This window comes from Plecotus auritus, assembly GCF_963455305.1.
Source record: "Plecotus auritus genome assembly, chromosome: 1".
Classification (NCBI taxonomy): Eukaryota; Metazoa; Chordata; class Mammalia; order Chiroptera; family Vespertilionidae; genus Plecotus; species Plecotus auritus.
The window spans coordinates 4898691-4920858 of record NC_137770.1 but is presented as its reverse complement, the minus strand read 5'-3'; the positions used below and the strand labels follow the sequence as shown (position 1 = coordinate 4920858).

The 22168-nt window shown below is 56.7% G+C and overlaps 1 protein-coding gene across 2 annotated transcripts in view; it reads right to left on the bottom strand.

Annotated features, from left to right (window-relative positions):
- The window catches only part of TRAF3 (TNF receptor associated factor 3), a 102889-nt gene extending 88153 nt beyond the window's left edge, over window positions 1-14736 (bottom strand). Inside the window, exon 1 of one of the 2 annotated variants that reach the window (XM_080669062.1) lies at window positions 14525-14736. The gene's annotated coding sequence lies outside the window, so the exon portion shown is untranslated. The remainder of the gene's footprint in view (window positions 1-14524) is intronic. The other variant, XM_080669063.1, reaches the window with a different exon arrangement.
- Between the last annotated feature and the right edge of the window lie 7432 nt (window positions 14737-22168).

Sequence of the window (22168 nt, the reverse complement as noted above, 5' to 3'; positions counted from 1 at the left end):
TTCCGGCCCTCCGGTCCAGTTTAAGAACCCATGGTGGCCCTCGAGTCAAAAAGTTTGCCCATCCCTGCCCTAGACTCTCACTGTTGCCAGTTTTCCAGATTAGCCACCGTCTTCCACACCCAGTCTCGGGCCATTGCTTTTCGTCGTTGTTAATCTCACCCCAGGACGTTTTCCACTGATTTTTAGAGGGAGTGGAAGAGAGGGGCGAGGGAAGAGAGAGAGACATCGATGTCAGAGACACATGGATTGGCTGCCTCACCCATGTACCCCGACAGGGGCCAGGGATTGAACCTGCAACCCAGGTTATGTGCCCTTGACCGGGAACTGGACCTGCGACCGCGGCGTGCAGGCCGATGCCTACCCACTGAGCACGCAGGCCAGGGCTCGGGTGGGTTCTGGTGCCACAGTCGCTCCGTGGTGCAGGCTCTCCACAGAGGCCCACCTGGTGAGGCTCCTGGTGGGAACTGGCGAGAGCCCTCAGCTGACTGGGCCCGGACTTGCTAACTTACTGGTCCTGTAATTGCCCCTTTTATTTTCGTTCTATCGCTTCTCCGGTCACAGACCGGGGACCCTCCGTTTCAAAGGGGGGTGGCCGTCACCTAGGTTTCCACAGAGCCCTGGGGCACGACCTCCTTCAGGACCTCCACGCCAGCGGGTCCAGAAGGTTCCCCCTCCAGCCTGAGACCTGCTGGGCTCCGCCGTGCTGAGCCTGGACACGGGCAGACCCCCTCCCCTTCCTCCTCCTCCTCCCGCTGTGGAGGGGGCCTCCATCCTGGGCCTGCCCGGGCCACACCCCCACGCCTGCCTTCCCCGCCGCCTGCCCTCCCCAGCTGGCCGGCTTGCGGACCAGCACTCTCCATGCCCCCTCCGCTCTGGGACTCAGAGGCTGACCTGCAGGCGTGAAGAGCCTTCTCTGTCGCACGCAGACCTGGGACCCTATGAAGATGCCTCAGACACCAGACCTTACTTATTTCTCTCTGCGCAGTGACTAAGCGCTGACACAGTGCTGGCACCCCTATACCAAACAGAGAGAGACCATCCGTAGGGTGTCTCTCCCAAAAATGTATGCACACACTGAATAAATATAAAGGTGGTGTTTATTAACACAGATTTAATTTCCAAAATTGCACTATCAGCTGTTCATGTGTGTTCACATTTTGGGGGACACCCTGGGTGTAACTTTACTGCTGTAAGAGACCTCAGGCATGAGGGGAGGGGGTTCAGGAGCCCCAGGACGCCCTGAAATGCTATGCATCTGTCAGTCACTCTGACACACCCACCGCCTGCAGCGGCTGCCTCTGTGGACAGAAGGCTCGCTGCCCGGGAGTGGTGGTGGTGGTGGCATGGGGAACAAAGGGAGGGTACGCTCGGGACAGCGGCCCGGGCGGCTGGCGCTGCGGCCGGCACTGCACTGGGCAGGCCCGTGGGCAGGGCTCCTGCGGGGGTGCAAGCAGAGGACGCACACGGACCAGAACCCCAGCCCCTCTCCACCCTCACCAACCCCACACCCTGTGGCCCCCCTGGAGCCAAAGATGCAGACTTCTGGTGTCCACGCCCCACGCCCTGTGACCTCAGCACGCTTGCTGGGCGCACCGGTGCTGTGGCACCAGCTGGGGGGCCGAGAAGCAGGGCGCACAGAAATGATTCTCGGGGGCAGAGCCAACGCAGCCTCTGCACAGGCTCGTGAGGCACCCCCACCTCCACACGCCAGCCTGGCTTTCGCTGGGACGTCTCCACGGGTTCCCCAGAATAACCCAGGGAGGAGAGAAGGACATTGAGGGTACACAGGGTTACTGCTATTTTCTCAATGAAGCTTCCTGAAGAACAGAGAGAGGGAAGCTTAAACTCCATGATACTCTTCAAAATGAAAGTGACGTTTTCAAGGGATTTTAAAAATAACCTAATAGGAAGGGAAATTTTATGGACCCAAAGTTATACCTGAAAAACACCTCACAGCCTGGCCTGGGTGGCTCAGTGGTTGAGCATCAACCTATGAACCAGGAGGTCACGGTGCGATTACCGGTCCGGGCACATGCCCGGGTTGTGGGGGCGTGCAGGAGGCAGCCGATCGGTGATTCTCTCTCATCATCGATGTTTCTATCTCTCCCTCTCCTTCCTCTGGGAAATCAATAAAAATATATTAAAAAAAAAAACTCCTGACAAACTCCTGATCAAGGATGCCTGCTGGCTAGGTAAATAAAACATACCTTTTGTGCAGGCAACTATCACTGTATGAATGGGTGCATTCCGGAATCTTATTCACAAATTCTTGGTACAGAACACGGAATGCGGCCTGGCCTTCCAACCGTCCAGGCATGTGAGTGCAAGTGTGTGGACCCTCCAGACCGGACCAGAGCGGATAAACTCCAGACCGGACCAGAGCGGATAAACTCCAGACGGGACCAGAGCGGATAAACTCCAGACCGGACCAGAGCGGATAAACTCCAGACCGGACCAGAGCGGATAAACTCCAGACCGGACCAGAGCGGATAAACTCCAGACGGGACCAGAGCGGATAAACTCCAGACGGGACCAGAGCGGATAAACTCCAGTGAGTGGCCTCAGTGACCGCCACGGAGAGCAGAAGCAGCGCCCACTGACCTGCCTGGTCAGCCCACAGAACCGTGAGATCGAGGGACAGACCACTGTTTGGGGTCACGATGCTCAGGGCGGTTTGTCACGCAGCTCTCACTGCCTGGAACAACCGGTGGCTCTCTCGGGAAGTGACAGAAGCACATCTCTGTGCTGTCCTGGATCAGGAACAGAGTCCCCTCCTCCATCCTCCGCTGGTGGGCGTGGCCGTGGTGGCAGCATCACCAGCCCTTTCAGGAGCCTGGCGCTGGGAAACGGGGAGGTAAGTGGTATAATGACCACCAAAGGGTTCTCTGTCTGCTCTGAAACCCTCCTAGAATCTGAGTTAAGGGAGGACAGGGTTCAACATTCTGAAGAAACGCCGAGTACAGTCAAAATGCGGTTGGTAGCCCATTACCGAAGCCAGACAAAGATGCCACATGGAAAGCAAACTAAAGACCGATGTCCCTTCTGAACCTGGATGCAGAATTTCTCAACAAAATAACAGCAGACCCACCAAATCCAACACCAGCTGAAAAGGAGTAACCCCACAACAAAGTGAGATTTATCCCAGGAAAGCAGAGGCGGTGCCACACGTGAAAATCGATTACCGTCATACACCACGTGAGCAGAAGGAAGGGGGAAGACATACGTTCATACCAACAGACACACAGAAAGCACGTGACAAAATGCAACAACCTTTCACGATAAGACACGCAGCAAAGTAGTGACAGAAGGGAACTTCCTAACATGATAAAGGGCATTTATTTTTGAAATCCTCCCCCAACTTCATAACCAGTGGTGCGAGTCTGAAAGTTTCCCCTAAGACCAGAAACAAGACAAGGCTGCCTCTTTCACCGCTGCTCCTCAGTGCTGCTGACGTCCCAGCCGGCGCCGCCAGGCAAGAAAAGAGACACGGGATCCAAATTGGAGAGAGAGATTAAAAAATCTCTATTGCACGTGTCATGATTCCGCATGTGGAAAACCCCACAGAATCCACAAAACGCCACTAGCGGTAAGAACCAAACTCAGCAAAGCTGCAGGATACGTGAGCACCACACAAAAATCACCTGTGGCCAACCGGCGGGGCTCAGTGGTTGAGCTTCGACCTATGAACCAGGAGGTCACAGTTCAATTCCAGGTCAGGGCACATGCCCGGGTGGCAGGCTCGATCCGCAGTGGGGGGCGTGCAGAAGGCAGCTGATCAATGATTCTCTCTCATCATTGATGTTTCTCTCTCCCTCTCCCTCTCTCTCTGATTTAATAAAAATATATTTTTAATCCATTGTGCTTTTATATACAAGCAATGAAAAATCTCTAAAAAATGAAGGAAACAATTCGATTTACAGTAGCATCCAAAATAATACAGTATCTAGGAATAAATTAAGCCAAGGAGGTAGAGGCTGGTTCACTGAAACAACAGAATCTTGCAGAAAGAAATAAAAGATATAAATACACGGAAAGGTGTCCCATGGTCATGGACCGGAAGACCGAATATTGTTAAGATGACAACTCCCCGAAGCACATGCAGTGTAATCCCTACCAAAATCCCAGATTGTTTTTGCAGAAAGAGAAAAACGGAACCTCGAATTACTATGGAGCTGCAAGGGATCCCAACTAGCCCAAGCATATCGAAAAAAGTAAGTTGGGAGACACTTCTCAAAATTATTTCAAAACTTTCTACAAAGCTATAGTAACTACCCGGCCAGTGGGGCTCAGTGATTGAGCATTGACCTATGAACCAGGAAGTCACAGTTCAACTCCCCGTCAGGGTACATGCCCAGGTTGCTGGCTCGATCCCTGGCAGCTGATCAATGATTCTCTCTTCATTGATGTTTCTCTCTCTCTCTCTTTCTTTCTCTCCCTTTCTCTATATTCAATGGAAATATACATACATACATACACACACACACACACACACACATATATATATATATATATATATATATATACACACACATTTAAAGCTACAGTAACCAAAACACAGGGTGCTATTGGCATAAAGACAGATCTATACAATGGAATAGGGAGTCCAGAAATAAATTCAAACATCCGTGGCCAATTGATTTCCAACGAGGCTACCAAGACCATCCAGCAGGAAAGAACAGTCCCTTCAACACAGGGTGCTGGACAACGGGCAAGCACCTGCAGCAGGACGAAGCAGGGCCCCTGCCTCACTCCACACATAAAAATGAGCTCGCGGGGCCCAAGGTCTGCACGTGAGCGCTCAAACCATAAACACTTAGTAAATCTTCATGGCCTTGGATTTGGCAATAGATTCTCAGATTTTATACCAAAGCAACAGCAACGAAATAAAAAATAGTAAAAGTGGACATCATCAAAATGAAAAGCTTTTAAACATCAAAGGACATTATCAGGACTAAAAAAAACTTAGGGAAGGAGAGAAAATGTCTGTGAATCATATATCTACCCAAAAAATATAAGGAACTCTTACAGGTCAACAACAAAAAGACAAGCCACCCAACTGCATCATGGGCAATGCTTGACGACACTGTTCCACTCTGTTCGACGGGAGATAAAAGCTGCTCAGAGCCACTGGTCATTAAGGAAATACAAACCCCCGGAGAGGCCACTTTACATCCACCGGAACCGTTTCCATCGGAAAGACAAAAGCAAATGCTGGCAAAGATGTGCGGAGAGCGGAACCCTGGTGCCGTGCTGGTGGGAATAAGTCAAACACAGAATCGCCATGTGGTCCAAGAGAACTGAAAACACGTCTCCACATAAACTTGTACACGTCACTCGTCAGAGCCAAAAGGGGAAAACCACCCCAAAAAAGTGACTGAATAAACAAACAAAACTGTGACACTGACACACAACGGCATATTCTCCAGCCATTGAAAACAGAACGGAACACTCGTGCAGGCAACAGCCTGGATGCCCCTCAACAACACTGCGCCCCGCGGAAGGAGCTGGACGCAGAGGCCAGCGTGTGGTCTGGCTCCTTTTACGGCATGTCCGAGAACCCACAGCGACAGAAGCAGGTTGGAGAAGGAGGAAAGGAATGATCACGCAGTGAGTACGGGGTTTTTCATGGGGTGACAAAAGCATTTTGAAACTAGAAAGAACTGGTGTTTGCACAGTATTGCGAACACACTAAATACCACTGAAGAGTACGTTTTAAAATAGTTAACTGTATGACATGTGAGTTTTGCCTCAATAAAAGAAAATGTGGTCAGACTATAGTTTATTGATTCATTCATACAAACTCTTAGCTTCCTACCACACGCCAGGCACTCTCCAGGTGCACAGGTTAGGGCGATGGATAATTTTCTGCTCCAAATTGAAAAAGCCAGGCAAGGGACAGGGGTCCTCAAACTTTTTAAACAGGGGGCCAGTTCACTGTCCCTCAGACCGTTGGAGGGCTGGACTATAGTTTTAAAAAAAAGCTATGAACAAATTCCTATGTGCACTGCGGGCCCGGGACCAGTCGGCTGCTAAGCAGGACAGGCAGCGGCACCCAGCGGGCCGGATAAATGTCCTCGGCGGACCGTAGTTTGAGAACGCCTGGACTAGACAGACAACCGGGGCTCTTTGATTTAGGGTGTTCAGGGAAGACCCCCTAGAAGGCTAAACAGATACCAGAATGGATTGAAGAACACTGTTCAGCTAAATAATGTACTAAAATACAAATCTATCACAAACCATCACATGCAGAAAGTGGGGGGCTCTCTAACTGCAGACATTCCGGGTGGTTATTAGTTTCTAGACCTTTAACTCTTTGTTACAAATCTTTTCCTTAAGTCCAATGGCGTGCTTCTTCTAGCCCCGCCGCAGGCCGGCCCGGAGGCCGCCACCCTCCTGAAAGGCCTGACACTCCCGGCTCTTCCCTTCGGGAAGCTCTCAGGAGAGGAAGGAGGGGGGATCCCCGCATGGGGTGTGTCAGGTTCTCCCCGTCTCCCTGTAAACCCCAGTAGCCTTTCCGTAGCGAGAACATGAGGTGCAGGGAGGATACGTACCTTACTCTCCCGGGCAGGTGGACTCAAACCCGAGGCCCGCGTACACAGTAAGTCTCACCGTTACCAAGCACATCTTAGGCCAAACTGCGAAAATACGACGAAGTGGCCCTGTCCTTAAGAAGCTTGTCACTGACCCCTTCCAAGACGCCCTGACACCCCTCAAGCCGGGGGGGTGGGGGGGGAGGCTCCAGAATCACAAGGCTCCATGCAGCCGCCTCCACCCAGCAGCGCCAACCGTGTAAGAAAGAAATGTGCCCTCTGTCCCTCCAGGAAGCTGACACCCCACACACACTCAGGGCCCACGGGCCCATCTCGCTCAGCCCTTCCTGGCAGGTACATGGCGCACCCTCCCGGCGGAACATCATAGTGGTTCCCGCAGACGCACACACTCTCTTCTCCCAAACAGCCAAGAACGCCACGTCCTGCCAACTGTGGAGAAGGCCTCTGTGCCTTTAACTCCCGTCCCACGGCGATGCGCAGCTGTAACGCCCCCAGGCGAGCGGGTGGGAATCTGAGGGCCGGGCACCGTCTGCTCCGCCCAGGAGCTCGATTGGAAGCTGGGAGCGGGCGGGTCGGCCGCACATCCGCACGTGGCGTGTGCGGCGGCTGCCCGCAAGACGCAAGCAGCGTCGGAGGACGCCTGAAGTGGACCGTAAAGGGAGTTGAATGAAACGCTGCTGCCACGGGAAAGCAACGCCAAACAGACAGAAGGAACGGGGTGCCGGCTGGACAAGTGTCAGCGTCGGCAGGACAGACTTGGGGGAGACAGGCTGACAAGAAGCGCGCGCTGGACCCGCCCCGCTCCCAAGAGAGCGCCGCTCAGGGGAGAACGAGGACGGCCGGAACCAGAAAGCAACACTGAGGTCTGGACTCTGAACAGAACCCGAAGCGGACTTAATGCAGCGCCCACGGCCCGCTGAGCAGCGCTGAGAACCTGAGCTCTGGGGCCCCGTGGCCCGGTGCTCTGCATTTCCCCACCTGCAAAATGAAACCATCTTCTCTCCACAGTCAGGCTGGCACCCGGGGCCGCCGGCACACCCCTGGGCCTCGCCGTGAGCTTGCTCACCCCATCGCCAGCTTGCTCCTGCTCGTCCTCCCGGAAACCACCTCCCAAGCCCTGGTCCCAGGCAACGGGCACTGCCTCCCCCAGCGCCTCCCCCGCCCCCAGCCCTGGCACCGGCCTCTCGGGCGCATCCTGGCACAGAAGCTCCTTGGAGAGTGATCACAGAGCATCTTACTCGCCTTCCCAGCTTCAGCAAGTAGCCCTGCTCCTGAGCGAGTGCTCAAAACTGTGCCGATTCAATAACCCTCCCCTCTCCTGGGTCGGAGGGGAGGCCAGGCAGCCTCCCGGGCAGATCTTGGGGAATGAAGAATGCAGGGGGACACTCCACTGGGGGTGCCTGGCCACTGCTCTGTCATTAGCTGACTTGGGAGAGCTACTACCCCATGCTGAGCCTCAGCGGCCTCCCTTATGAACTGAGGGAACTCCATGAGAAAGTCGTGAGGGCCCTGAGACGGACCCCTTGTTCACACTCCCAGACCTCCACGTCCATCCCTGCGTGGAAGGGAGCGAACACGGGACGTTTCACTGTCTGCCCCTGACGAGCAGGGCTGGGGGGTGGGGTGCCATCAGCCCGGGCGGTCAGGGAAGCCGACTCAGAGGGCAGAGGTCGCCCTCGCTGCTGCTGCTGCTGCTGAGACAGAGGGCAGCCCGTGGTTCAGATGCCGCCGCTGTGCCTCCCACCATGCCCAAGCCGCTGAAGCTGGGTGGACAGTCCGGGGGACACACAGCCCGGGGGACGCCAGGGGACCCCCTCGGGGAGCCTAGGGAAGCCACGCATAAACACGATCTTACGGAGAACTGCCATACCCGAAAGTCAGGGGCCAAGCGTGTTTACGTTAGAAACATCAGACACATCCCTGAGTGCAACGCAGCACCCGCATCAGATGTGAAGATGAAACAGTCTGAGCCGTCCTGCGCGTGCGCCACGCCAAGCCCACTCTCCCGGGAAAGCCCTCGGAAAGCAGAACACTTCATTTGCCCCATAATCACGTTCCAAACGCCCGGCCGTTATTAATCCAAAAGGGACAGAATTTAATTTCCAGAATAAAGCTGTGCCTCCTGGGCAGACTGAGCCAGGAAGGGCTGGAGAGCGACTCCCTGTTCTTCCTTTCCAAGTCCCCGAAAGCCCCCAGGAAGGTCTCCCGTCCCCGAGCCCCTCCTGCAACGGACCGGGGGGCTCACTGCTTTCAGAAGGGGCGCGTGGGGCGCACAGGCAAGGCGGCAGCTGCGAGGCTCGTGGCTCGCCCCACGGCAGAGCCAAACCGCGGGACCACCGTGTGGCCCTGCCCCGCCCCTCCTCTCCCAGGCCCGCGGGTTCTGGACACGAACACGGCGGGTCTCGCCTGGGGGAGGGGAGAGGCCTCCTGTGCGCTGACCTTCCCGCGGGGAGTTGGTCTCTAAAACCTTCAGCACCGCCAGCAGGACGCGGAGCCTCCCCCTGCAGCATCTGGATGCCACCGCTGCCCAAGATTGTCATGCACTCGGTTAATCCGTTTCGCTTTTCTCCCCACTTACACAAGCCAAGTTTCCTATAAATATGTATTTAGGTTTTGCCATAGAATCAAGTGTTCAAATTGGAAAGGAAATTAGGATATCAAAATCACAACTGTGGCATCTTTCTTGGCAGAATGGCATCATGAGGAGTTACCAAGTCACCTCCATTTAGAATAAATAAAATAAATAAATATATTTTTATACATGGAGTCAAAATCAGACTGGAGCAAACCCTTAAAAAAATCATGAAATGAAATTATAGGGCTCGATGTTTTATGTCTTGAGAACTAAAGAGACGTGGGTTACTCAGGACGGGTGAGAGGGCAGCAGGGAGGGGGGCCCTGGGAGGGGGGCTCTGTAACCGCCACCCCCTGCGCACACCCTCTGACTCCTACCTGGAGAAGCAGGGGGGCGGCCCTGCACAGGCAGAGGCCTGTCACAAAGGGCCTGCAAGGGCGGAGGATGCGCAGGGACCCTCACTCCTGGACACCCCAGCCGCGGCGCGGCCAGCACTGCACCCCTGGCCAGCAGCAGGGCGGCCAGTCGGCAGGTCGCATCTGACAGACACCAGGGGGACTTGGCAGGACGGCCGTCCTCGGGGCTGACGCTGAGCTGAAGGCCCACTTCCCGGCCTCCCGACCCCAGGCAGCCAGGACCCTTCCCTTTTCCCAACTCCACCAGACCCGTCTTCTACACCGGACCCACAGAGGCTCAACTTTCTTCCTGGGGTCTTCACTCTGGCTTGAGAGGCCTGGTTCCGGCTCCTCCCCTGCTGGGTGCTCCTCCCCTGCTGGGTTCCGACTCCTCCCCTGCTGGGTGCTCCTCCCCTGCTGGGTTCAGGCTCCTCCCCTATTGGGTTCTGACTCCTCCCCTGCTGGGTGCTCCTCCCTCACTGGGTTCCGGCTCCTCCCCTATTGGGTTCAGGCTCCTCCCCTATTGGGTTCTGACTCCTCCCCTGCTGGGTGCTCCTCCCCTCACTGAGTTCAGGCTCCTCCCCTGCTGGGTGCTCCTCCCCTGCTGGGTGCTCCTCCCCTGCTGGGTTCCGACTCCTCCCCTGCTGGGTGCTCCTCCCCTCACTGGGTTCAGACTCCTCCCCTCACTGGGTTCAGGCTCCTCCCCTCACTGGGTTCAGGCTCCTCCCTCACTGGGTTCAGACTCCTCCCCTCACTGGGTTCAGGCTCCTCCCCTCACTGGGTTCAGGCTCCTCCCCTCACTGGGTTCTGGCTCCTCCCCTCACTGGGTTCAGGCTCCTCCCTCACTGGGTTCAGACTCCTCCCCTCACTGGGTTCCGGCTCCTCCCCTCACTGGGTTCTGGCCCTCCCCTCACTGGGTTCAGGCTCCTCCCCTCATTGGGTTCTGGCTGCTCCCCTCACTGGGTTCTGGCTCCTCCCCTCACTGGGTTCTGGCCCTCCCCTCACTGGGTTCAGGCTCCTCCCCTCACTGGGTTCAGGCTCCTCCCCTCACTGGGTTCTGGCTCCTCCCCTCACTGGGTTCTGGCCCTCCCCTCACTGGGTTCAGGCTCCTCCCCTCACTGGGTTCAGGCTCCTCCCCTCATTGGGTTCTGGCCCTCCCCTCACTGGGTTCTGGCTCCTCCCCTCACTGGGTTCTGGCCCTCCCCTCACTGGGTTCCGGCTCCTCCCCTATTGGGTTCTGGCCCTCCCCTCACTGGGTTCAGGCTCCTCCCCTCATTGGGTTCTGGCCCTCCCCTCACTGGGTTCTGGCTCCTCCCCTCACTGGGTTCTGGCCCTCCCCTCACTGGGTTCAGGCTCCTCCCCTCACTGGGTTCAGGCTCCTCCCCTCACTGGGTTCTGGCTCCTCCCCTCACTGGGTTCTGGCCCTCCCCTCACTGGGTTCAGGCTCCTCCCCTCACTGGGTTCAGGCTCCTCCCCTCATTGGGTTCTGGCCCTCCCCTCACTGGGTTCTGGCTCCTCCCCTCACTGGGTTCTGGCCCTCCCCTCACTGGGTTCCGGCTCCTCCCCTATTGGGTTCTGGCCCTCCCCTCACTGGGTTCAGGCTCCTCCCCTCATTGGGTTCTGGCCCTCCCCTCACTGGGTTCTGGCTCCTCCCCTCACTGGGTTCTGGCCCTCCCCTCACTGGGTTCAGGCTCCTCCCCTCACTGGGTTCCGGGTCCTCCCCTCACTGGGTTCCGGCTCCTCCCCTCACTGGGTTCCGGGTCCTCTCCTATTGGGTTCTGGCTGCTCCCCTCACTGGGTTCCGGCTCCTCCCCTATTGGGTTCCGGCTCCTCCCCTCACTGGGTTCTGGCCCTCCCCTCACTGGGTTCAGGCTCCTCCCCTCACTGGGTTCCGGCTCCTCCCCTCACTGGGTTCAGGCTCCTCCCCTCACTGGGTTCAGGCTCCTCCCCTCACTGGGTTCAGGCTCCTCCCCTCACTGGGTTCAGGCTCCTCCCTCACTGGGTTCTGGCCCTCCCCTCACTGTGCACAGGGTCGAGGATGCCCCAGACTTCGGCAGACCCTGCCTCTAAAGGCAGGTGCGGTCTCTCCCTCACCCTGGCACTGTAACTAGAACATTATGGGAACTCGAGGCGAGGCACATTAATTGAACATTAAATTAAATGAGCAAAAGACTCCCAAGTCCCAGCTAACGATCCACTTATCTCGAGGAATACAGAATTCAACAGAAGATTCCAACCTGATTTCTGCAGCTGACAGAAACCAGGAGTCACCTGCCCTTGTGACATCTCACCACCTGCCAGCCTCGCCCCAAGGTACCTGCACAGGGAGACAAAATTTTTGGCCCCGAAAACAGGTTCTAATGCTGACTGATAAGAGCCTCACCTCCTCGTTCCTGGGCTGGTCAGTGCCCCACCACCCACCACGTCTAGGATGGTGCTGTGCAGAGCACGGTAAAACTCTAAAATGAGAGAGCCATTTTGTCTTTTTCAGTTAATTATGAATAATAGATATTACACAAGCACATCTTTTCCTTCTCTCTTTTACAACAGCGTTTTCTTCTGCTCCCATGAGCGCCTTTGGACCCAAAGCCTGCTAACTGCAAGCTGCACCACGGCTCCCCTCTCTGCTCCTCCTGCCTGCAGGCGTCCGGCCTTCTCTCGACGGCTGCATGCCGCCTGCTCAGCACCAGTCTAAGCCACATCTCCACATTTAGGCCTCGGCTGCCTCACTCTGGTCGCCTTCCAAACGCACTGGCCTCACCTCCTCCTTTCCCACTCCATAGCCTTCTTCCCTGTTTCTCTCTGTATCTTAAGTCAATATGATCCCTCTCCTACTCCCAGCCCGCAGATAATGTATCTCCCTCTAGGAGCACTTGTGAAGAAGCCCCCTAGGGGTCATGCATGATTCCCTGGATCCACGCAGAGGACCTTGGTCACAGGATGTCTCCTGGGCTGAGTGAGTAGTTCTTAAAGTGACCACTGCAAGTAAACTAAGTGATTGCGTAATATTTGATAGGTTAGATCCCCCGCTGCTTGGCAGTCCCGCTGTAAGAAGATGAGAACACAGAGATGGGCAAATTTAACGCAATTTCCTTTGTGTGCTTGAGCTACCCAGGCTTGCAACACCGCGGTGACAGTTTTCTTTCTTCAAGTACGCTTTCACATTTTTAAAGAGGACTTTACGCCAGTCAATCATTCTCGCCCTTCAGCTCATTAGCATATCTATCCTGACAACACCCCAGAAAGCCCTCTCTGTTTGCAGAGTGAAAAATGGAAGGGACCTGCCAGCGGTGTTTACAGAATCAAAATCCCCAACACGGGAAAACAGCAGAAGCAAACAGATGTTTCAGGTGCAGGAAGGGCCTTCTTCAAGTGGGAATCCTTGTTAACAGAAACTGGCCACTGGTCTTGCCATCCTTCTCCAAAACGATTGGGTGGTGTCCAAGGAAAATAATGGGTCCCCTTTCCCCTCACAGAAAAATCCACATGAACGTCTTAAAAAAAAAAAAAAAAAGTCTGGCATGCTCCCTGCCAGCTCCCCACTTCCCTGGCTTCTGCATTGTGACAGCTGGGACAGATGGCGTCTGGGCGAGACTCCGCACATCTTACGCCTCGCCCCGCAAGGCCTGCTGCTCGCCAGGGATGCTGGCCTCCCGGGCGGCTTCTGTCTCCAACACCTACTCACAGGAGGGTTCCCAATCTTGGGGGACACTGTCACTTATCAGACTGGTGAGGCTTATTTTGTTTGGGCCCCAAATTTTTTCCGTCTTCCGACTCATTCCTAACAGGCACCTTGTCACAACGCGGTCCTCGGAGGAGCGGATGGCTGCCCACCGCGGGCCAGACTCCTGCCCAGGATGCGGTCCTCCCCGCAGGCCATTTCAAAGATGCCAACGACGGGAGAAGATCTCAGCGCCCACCGATGCGATGGCCACCGGGTCGCTTCCTTAGAGGAGGGTTTACAGCATAGGAGGGGACAGAAATCAACATTTCCCAAGGCTCCCCCCCCCCCGTGTGTGTTCCCAGCAAATGCGGGGGGGGGGGGGGGCCTCCTCCTCAGCTGTGTGCTGTGAATGTAAATTAAGAAGCGGCAACAACGCCACTCAACGCAGCCTCCGGACTCCACAAAAACAAATGAATAACCACACACACACACACACACACACCCCTATGTCATTCGAAAGCCGAGTCACAGCTTCACACGCAAAAGGTGAAATAAGATTGTCCCCTTCAGGGGTCCGTGATCTGAAGGCTCCTTAAATTTCCAGGCACGTCCGCACACTTCCTTTCCATCCTGCTGCTGTTTCCCGGGAAAGGGGCAGGTTTCCCGCACGCAGCCCTCGCTGAAGGGCTAAAGATGAGGCGTCCCCAGACGGGCGACAGGGGAAACGTGGCAGGGCGGCCGGGCGGCCGGCGCCCGCAGCGGGAATGCAGCCGGGCCGGCCCCGCGCTCGGGGCGCCGCGCTGACCTTCCGCGGCCGGAGGGGGAATGCGTGCATCTGCCCCAAACCGGGCCGCCCGCCCGCCCGCCGCCCGCCCCGCAGCGCCGGCGTGAATCAGGCGGCGCTCCTCTGCAGAGGAATGACTCAGTATAAACTTTTAAATAATGGCTCAGACACAACCGCAGTCGGCCCGGCGACAGCTCGTCCGTGCGGACAGCACCGCGGCCCCGGTCCCGGCACCGCCGCGCGGCAGATGCTGCTCTCGCCGCCGCGGGGGTCACGTTCGCGGGAGGCCTGGGCGCCCGTTTCCTGAAAAGCTGCGGATCCCCGGCCCCACGGCCCCGGCCCGGCCTCGGGCGCAAAGTTTCCCGAAGTTGAGGCGTCCGGGGGGCGGGCGGCCCGGCGGGGACCGGGCGAGGCGGCGCCGCACCGGGCACTCGCCGCCGGGCGCTGGGCCTGCGCCGCTCCGGCCCCGCGCCGCCGCCGAGGGCGCGGGATGGAACCCGGGATGGAGCCGCCGGGCCGCCCGCCGCCGCCCGCCCGCCCGCCGCCGCCCCTTACCCCGCGGTCCGCCGCCGCTCGTGGCTCAGGGGCGCCGGGCGCGTCCTCCGCCGCGGTCCGCAGCGTCCTGCTCCCCGGGCAGCCCCATGTCGGGGGGCGGGGAAGGGCCGGCGGCCGCCGCCGCCGCCGGCTGGAAAGTCCCTGCTGGGCTGCAACCGGCTCGCGCACGCGGCGGCCGCGCCGCCCCGCGCTCCTCGCGCCCTCGCGCTCCCGCTCGCAGCACTTCCTCTCGCGCTGGAAATCCCCGCCGGCGCCCGCCGGAGCGCGCCCGCCCCGCCCCCGCCGCGCCCGCGCCCGCGGGAGCCGCAGGACCCGCTGGCGCGGCCGCCCCACGCGCACGCGCGCACGCTCGCGCCCGGTTGCCAAGCCCCCCCCCCCCCCCGCCGGCCTTAGCAACGGCGCCGCGGCGGAGGCCCCCTCCCCCCCTCGTCCCTCCCGCCTGCGCCCCGCCCCCTGGCCCCGCGCGCCGGCGTCCCCCTTTCCGGGTCAAAAAGCCACGCAGGCCGCGTGGGGCCCCGAAAGGTGCAGAGTTCCTCGCGGTCGGGAGTGATGGTGTCACCCGGTTCACCAGGGCAGCCCTCACACTCACAGTCACTCACACTCACACCACACACACTCACGGGCACCCACACCCACAGACCCACGCGTTCAACATGTATTCTCGGTCTCACACACACACACACACACACACACACACACACATACACATATCCAACATTTACACACTGACACACTTGTTCACAGTCACACTCTCATCACACTCAGACGCACAGGTACAGACACGCTCACGTGCTCTCGCATTCCTACTCACACTTGCATGCATCCAACACACACGCACACACCCATACAGACACACCTGCTGCACCCACAGCCTCAAGCACACCAGCAGGAGGTGGGGCCGAGGGGCCGCAAGCCATCTGGGCCCTTTCTGGTCTGAGAGGTCTCAGCATTGGTTCGGCTGGAGTTTCCTTCCTCCCTCCCTGGGCCCCCCCACACCCAGGAAGTTGGTCTTGGTCAAGTGTGAACAGGGTGGCCAGTGTGCCATCAGCTCCCAGAGTTCTCAGCTGGCCTGGACGCCCCTCCTTCTTTGACCCCAGGCCTTCTGGGGCCTGGGCAGCCTCCAGGGCCAGGGCCACCCTTTTCTCCAGAGGCCTCAGCCCTCTGTCCCCTAAGCCATCAAGGGTTCCTCAACGTCCTCCAAGATTACCCAGTCCGGCAGGGCCTGGCAAGCCCTGAGCAATGGAGGCCCGTCTCCGGGAAGCTCCAGGCCAACCCGGAGCGAGCCAGGCCACGTCCACGCAACGCTGAGGAGGCAGAGTGGACTTGTCATTTTTCTCTTCTCAACAAGACTTTGTACAAAGATTCCTGGACCCGCCGAAACCGGTTCAGTGGATAGAGCGTCGGCCTGCGGACTGAAGGGTCCCGGGTTCGATTCCGGTCAGGGGCATGTACCTTGGTTGCGAGCACATCCCCAGTGGGGGGTGTGCAGGAGGCAGCTGATCGATGTTTCTCTCTCATCGATGTTTCTAGCTCTCTATCCCTCTCCCTTCCTCTCTGTAAAATATCAATAAAATATATTTAAAAAAAAAAAAAAGATTCCTGGACCCAACACACAACATACTACAGGTGATGTATCATAGAGCTGTACACCTGAAACCTATATAATTTAATGAGCCGATGTCACCCCAATAAATTCTATAAAAAATAAAAAAGATTCCTGGAGTGTGACCAGCGTCAGCCAGTCCTCCTTGTGTCTCTCAGTGACTCATGGGACTAGAGGCAGGAAGTCCAGCGCCTCCTCCGCCAGCTTCCCCAGGGGCTGTCCCAGAACTCTGACCAGGCTGACGGGGCTGATGGGCTCCTTCATCCCAACAGGTGCAGCCACAGCAGTGGGACCTTGCTACCCGGACTCAGCCAGGCCCCAGTGGCGCCCCCCGCTCAGTCCCCTAACGGGGCACAGCTCTTTGAATTCAGACCAGAGAACCGGAGGTGGCTGCCATTCACAAAGCACCCATGTCAGTGACAGGCCAGTCCTTGCACACAGGCCCGAGCTCTGAGTTGAACCCGAGTCCCCAGGCTGGTTCCCCCTCCCCTCATGGTGGGTTCCCTTCTAGAGCTTTGGGTGCCCCTTCCTGCCTGTCAGAAGTTGCAATGACACTGACCTCAAAGGCTCATGGGCCGGACTGCATTCCCTCCCCTAGGCTCCGAGGCCTTTGCATGGTTTCCCACCTCCTCCCAGGCCGTGGACACTGTCTGCCAGGTGCCCACTCCCACCTACTGCCTCCCTCTGTAAACGGGGGGCCTATTTAAGACGTGGCCAAAGTCAGACTTTGCCAAAAATTTCCCAGGCTGAACTACGTATGATTCTTATAAAGTAAGCAACTAGGCAGACATTTCAAAGACCTGCCCGAGGCGTGTTCTGCGACTCCTTCTATTCTCTACCAAAGCAATTACCAAGCAACATTCCGAACGCAGAGATGCAGAGGCAACCATGGTCGAGTCCCCCACCCCCACCCCAACTGTCAGAGCAGCTATGGACCCCTGCTACGGGGGATTGGAGGTGAGCGGCACAAAGACGTTTGCCCCAAACCCGGCAACTGCTTTGGAGGCCAGCCTTCTGCCCTCTGCAGTTATAGCAGCTGAGCAGCAGTGATGGACAGCAAGGAGAACCAATCACAGCTCTCTCCTCGATGCATATCAAAGGCGGAACTCTCTGTTCCCTATGGCAACGTGGAACAACAAGCTGACACCATTCTGGACAAAGACCTGTCTCCCAGGAATGTATGCAGCGCTACATGTTTGCTGCATGTCTGGGAGAAGTGCACACAGAAATTAGAGGGACTCACATCCATGTCACAGCTCAGAAAGAAGAAACATCCGCTGCATAGTGTTAGGGGGCTTCAGGCCAGTGAAGGGGCTTCACGAGGATCAGGCCCTCAGTGACACCTCCCCCGAAAAGACCATCGCCCCAGGGGTCCAACTTGGGCTGAAACGTGCTGGCAACTTCTCCCACTAAGACATGTTAAATGTGCACCAGGCGGGACCGCGACACATGGAAAAACAGTGACTAATTGTTCAGACGAGAGGATTCCGCACTCCGCATCCCAGAGATGGCTGTGACCACGGCTCTGCTCCGTTCTTTCTGCCAGGCTGTGTTGGGGGCCCCCTGTGCTCGTGCCCTGTTATTCACGTGAAGCATGTGAAATGAGCTATGACTGAGAAAGTCAACTACAACTAGAATGAATCCCCACACTCGGGCACGCAGGCCTTTGGAGAAAGCTGAGGCTGGTGGTGGGTGAGCGGGGTCTATGAGCAGTTCCCAGGGACAGCAGGTGGGATGGGAGTTTTGGGGGAGGATGGGAGTTTCCAGTCTGGAGACCAAAAGGGGTCTGAGTAGGCCTGTAATTGTCAGACCTTCTCTGCTCTCCAGCCTGGGTAGCGAGGATAACAAATGATCAGATTCACAAATTCAGGCTGTCCCTACACCTCCGGCTCGCCCATTGCTCTCAGACGGTCATCGCTGTGAGTGATTTGCAACGTAGGGGATGTTTCACAACTAACCCAGTTTGAACTTCCCTCCACTATTTCTCAACATAAATGCAAATGGTGAGCTCAAGTCACAGGAGCTCTCTCTCAGTGCTACATGCTGACGCTAATGGGACAGCCTTCGGGGCTGTTTTCAGGGGCTAATCAGCCAGCTACCTAAACAACCCGCCACCTTCTAATGAGAGCTTTCTGTCTAGTCAGGACCAAGAGGTCACGGTGTGATCCCTGGTCAGGGCCCAGGCCCAGTTTGCAGCTTCAATCCCCAGTGGGGGCCGTGTAGGAAGCGCCGATCAATGCTTCTCTCTCATCATTGAAGTTCGTATCTCTCTCTTCTTCCCCCTTCCTCTCTCTGAAACCAAGAAGAATATATTTAAGAGGAGAAAAAAGCCGAAACCGGTTTGGCTCAGTGGATAGAGCATCGGCCTGCGGACTGAAGGGTCCCGGGTTCGATTCCGGTCAAGGGCATGTACCTTGGTTGCGGGCACATCCCCAGTGGGGGGTGTGCAGGAGGCAGCTGATCGATGTTTCTCTCTCATCGATGTTTCTAACTATCTATCCCTCTCCCTTCCTCTCTGTAAAAAAATCAATAAAAATATATTTAAAAAAAAAATAAAAGGAGAAAAAAGCGTTTGCCAAGCACCAGCTGTCTGGTACTTCCTAAAGTCTGGATGAAGGCGCCTAGGGCTGTGATTGAAGGGACGGGCCTGGAGGGGACCTCCACCTGGCCTCTCTGCGGACCCCTGCCTGGGGCCCAGGCATCTTGGGCGTGTTCCTTTACCTCTGAGGCTGAGGTGCCCGGTTTCCCCGAGGTGCTGTGCTTCACCTATTCTGGGGTGTCATAGGCACGGGCCTGGTTAAGAGTCAGGCGGCAGGGCTCCTGGGACGCCCCGTGGAGTGAAGCTGCCAGGGTGGGCACCTGAAGCAGGTGACTGCCCCAGTGGCCCTGTCACAGGAAGTGGCCTTTCCTCCCTTGCTGTTTCTTTTTGAGTATGAGGCAAACCAAAAAATTTCCCCGCAGATGGTTAAGGAACCAAAATCGGACACTGACTTTGATGTGGGGATTTTGCCCTCCGGGCAGGGCTCTTCATTCTGCAACTCCAAATGCAGAAACTGCCCGACAGGCCCCCGAACAAAGCCCTTCTGGGCAGCCACTTCCAGGTCGCCCCCCAGAAAGGCCATGGGGGGGCTCCCTCGGAGGAAACAATTTGAATAGGCGTGGGCCTGTCTGAAGCTGTCTGGGGAACTCGGAAATGGGACTGGGATGTGCCCTCCTGCTCTGACTCAAGTAGATGTGACATCTTGTTTCCCAAAAGAAAGCAAAAGGTATGCCTGGCCGGCGTGGCTCAGTGGTTGAGCATCGACCTATGAACCAGGAGGTCACGGTCAGGGCACATGCCCGGGTTGCAGGCTTGATCCCCAATGTGGGGCATGCAGGAAGCAGCCAATCAATGATTCTCTCGCATCATTGATGTTTCTCTCTCTCTCTCTCCCTCTCCCTTCCTCTCTGAAATCAATAAAAATATATATTTCTTTTTAAAAAAGGTAGAAAAGGATAAAGGAAAAGTTCCCCATTTTTTCCAGAGCCTTGATTCCACTTTTCCTCCATTTTTAAGGAAAAATAAGATTGATTTTACCCCTGGATCAGAAAAACATAACATCCACTTATGGATCTTTGAAATAGTCATTCATTCGTTCATTCATTCATTCATACAGCCACAATGTCTACTAGGCCGTTGAGAAATCCAATCTACTCTGAGCCTATTCTGCTTGTAAATCCCCAAAGCTGCCCCTCCTGGGGGCCCCGAGAATTAATGCCCATGAAGGTGTCCCCCCATGCCTTCCTCCCCCATGTCACTCCGCCTACGCTGTGTAACTCCCTGGAAAGCCTGTGAAGACAGGCGCCACGCATGCGCTGAAGGTGTCTTCAGAATTGTGTTGTGAGGGTTTTGGCCAGAGCAAGGGTCCAGCTGCCACCTGGTTGTCAAAAGACCTGAAACGCTAATCTATAAGAATAAAAGTGTAATATGCTAATGAGACCTACCGTTCTTCTGGACGAAGCCGGGGCTGGGAGGGAAGCCGGGTCCCAGGTGCCAGAGGGAAGCCAGTGCCGGCAGCCGGGGGAAGGAAGGCCCACTCTCGCACGAATTTCGTGCATCGGGCCTCTAGTAATGCAATAAGAGCTCTGACATTTGCCCAGAAAAAACAAGACAGCCGAAACGTACACCTCCGAATACCTTTGTGGTTAGGCAAAACCCAGTAGCATCATTTAGCAACATGCATCCAGGTTAAGATCCTTTCAAAATGCTGGAATTTTCCCTAAGCCATTCCTTGCTACCCACCCCACCGCCAGGCCTTACTAGCACCTGCCATTGCTCCTCACCACTCTGCCCAGCAGGGCCCCCATCCTTCCTGACACCCATGCCCTCATTATCCCCCTACCACCCCCTTGTTCTCCCTACAACCCCCTTACTGTCCCCCACATGCCTGCCATTCCCTGCCACTCACCTCATTCCTCCCCATCTTTCCTCTGCCACCCATTCTCCCCCGCCATCCCCCACATATGAAGCGTGTCACTCTCCCATCACTGCTCGGCCCCAGGCCCAGCTGTGAGGCCAAGGCTGAAGTGTGGGCAGCCCGGGGGGCCAGGAATGGACGCCAGCACCTCTAACTGCATCTGACCCCAGAGCTCAGACCCAGGGACCAGCTCCTTCCCGGCCCTCCCCACGCTCCAGGCCCTGGGAAACTCCAGCGCCTCTTGCAGCCACTCCCAGGACGGGGACCTGCTGCCATGCTCACGGTCTCGGAGGAAGCCGCACACATTTCGGTTCCAGAGTTTCCAACCGAGAAGACAGACCCCCATGCTGTGCAGGGGGACCACGGAGGCACCCCCCCTGCCCCGTCCTGGAGTCCCCTCCTGGATTCCGAGGTGGGAGGGAGGTTAGGGGGCCGAAGGGCCGGCTGGACCACCAGGATCAGGGGCTGGCTGAGGACATGAGCTCCGGGTGCACAGGTGCTCTCCCCGTCCTTCACCGAGGCCGCTGTGCGCCAGACACGCCAGAGGCTCGGGGTGGAAAGAGAAATGAGGCTAATGGGGTGAGCAGACACGCACACACACACACAGCGACGGAGTGTCGGGGTGACACGGAGGCCCCGCTGTTTGGACGGTGCTCCAAGTCCTCAGGAAGCCCCCTTGTCTGTGTTCCTCATGACAACAGGGAGGCGGACACTGTCCAAGTCAGCATGCCGTCTCTAGGACCGCACAACAGAGCGGCCATACCGAGCGGCTGGCTGACAGCGATGTCAGCTCATCCTCCCTCAAGGCTCCCGGGGGCCCAGGGGCCGGAGGGGGGGGGGAGGGGGGAGGGCTGGCCGGGTGGGCTGCTAACCCGCTATGACTGCGTGGCTGCGGAAAGGGACTTCCTCCGAGGTCTGATCCTTGGCCCGCTGACCCTGGCGTGCTCCTCACAGACCTCGGAGCCATCAACCAAGACTGCTCCCTGCACAGCAGAGTTCCCCCCCACACACGGAGCCCTGTGGCTCAATGAGGAGTGCCGGGGCTCCTGGAGGCAAAAGGGAACCAGCCCTGAGGGACTCCCAGAGCAGAGCCTTTGGGGTGGAGGTAAAAGTCAGGGTCACGGGGTCATCTTTCCAGTTGCCACGTCCTCAGAGCCAAGGAGCTATGTGGGCAGGCTTGGCAATGCTGAGCTGCCCCTTGCAAAGCACTTTTGGGGTCTCTTGGATAAAGATTTCAATATTAAACATTAAGATTTTGCGATGATTAATTTCTCACTGGGCATGAGGCAAGAGCTGTAACTACATTTCAGTGCAGCATTTGAAGGGATTTAGTGATTTTCCATTAAGTTTTTTTTTAAATGTCAAGGGTACAGGTCTTTATTCGAGGACTCGGCCTATGGCAGGTTTCAGATTTAAAAAGCCCAGCGATGGACTTGTGAGACCAAGACAGGGGGGTGGAAATCTACAATTCAAACATCATAAAGCTGTTACGTCTTCAATTGGTTACAAAAAAAAAAATCATCTCCTTGGAAAATTCTGTAAGCCCTCTATGCATAATCAACTAAAATGAACCCTTGTAAGAGC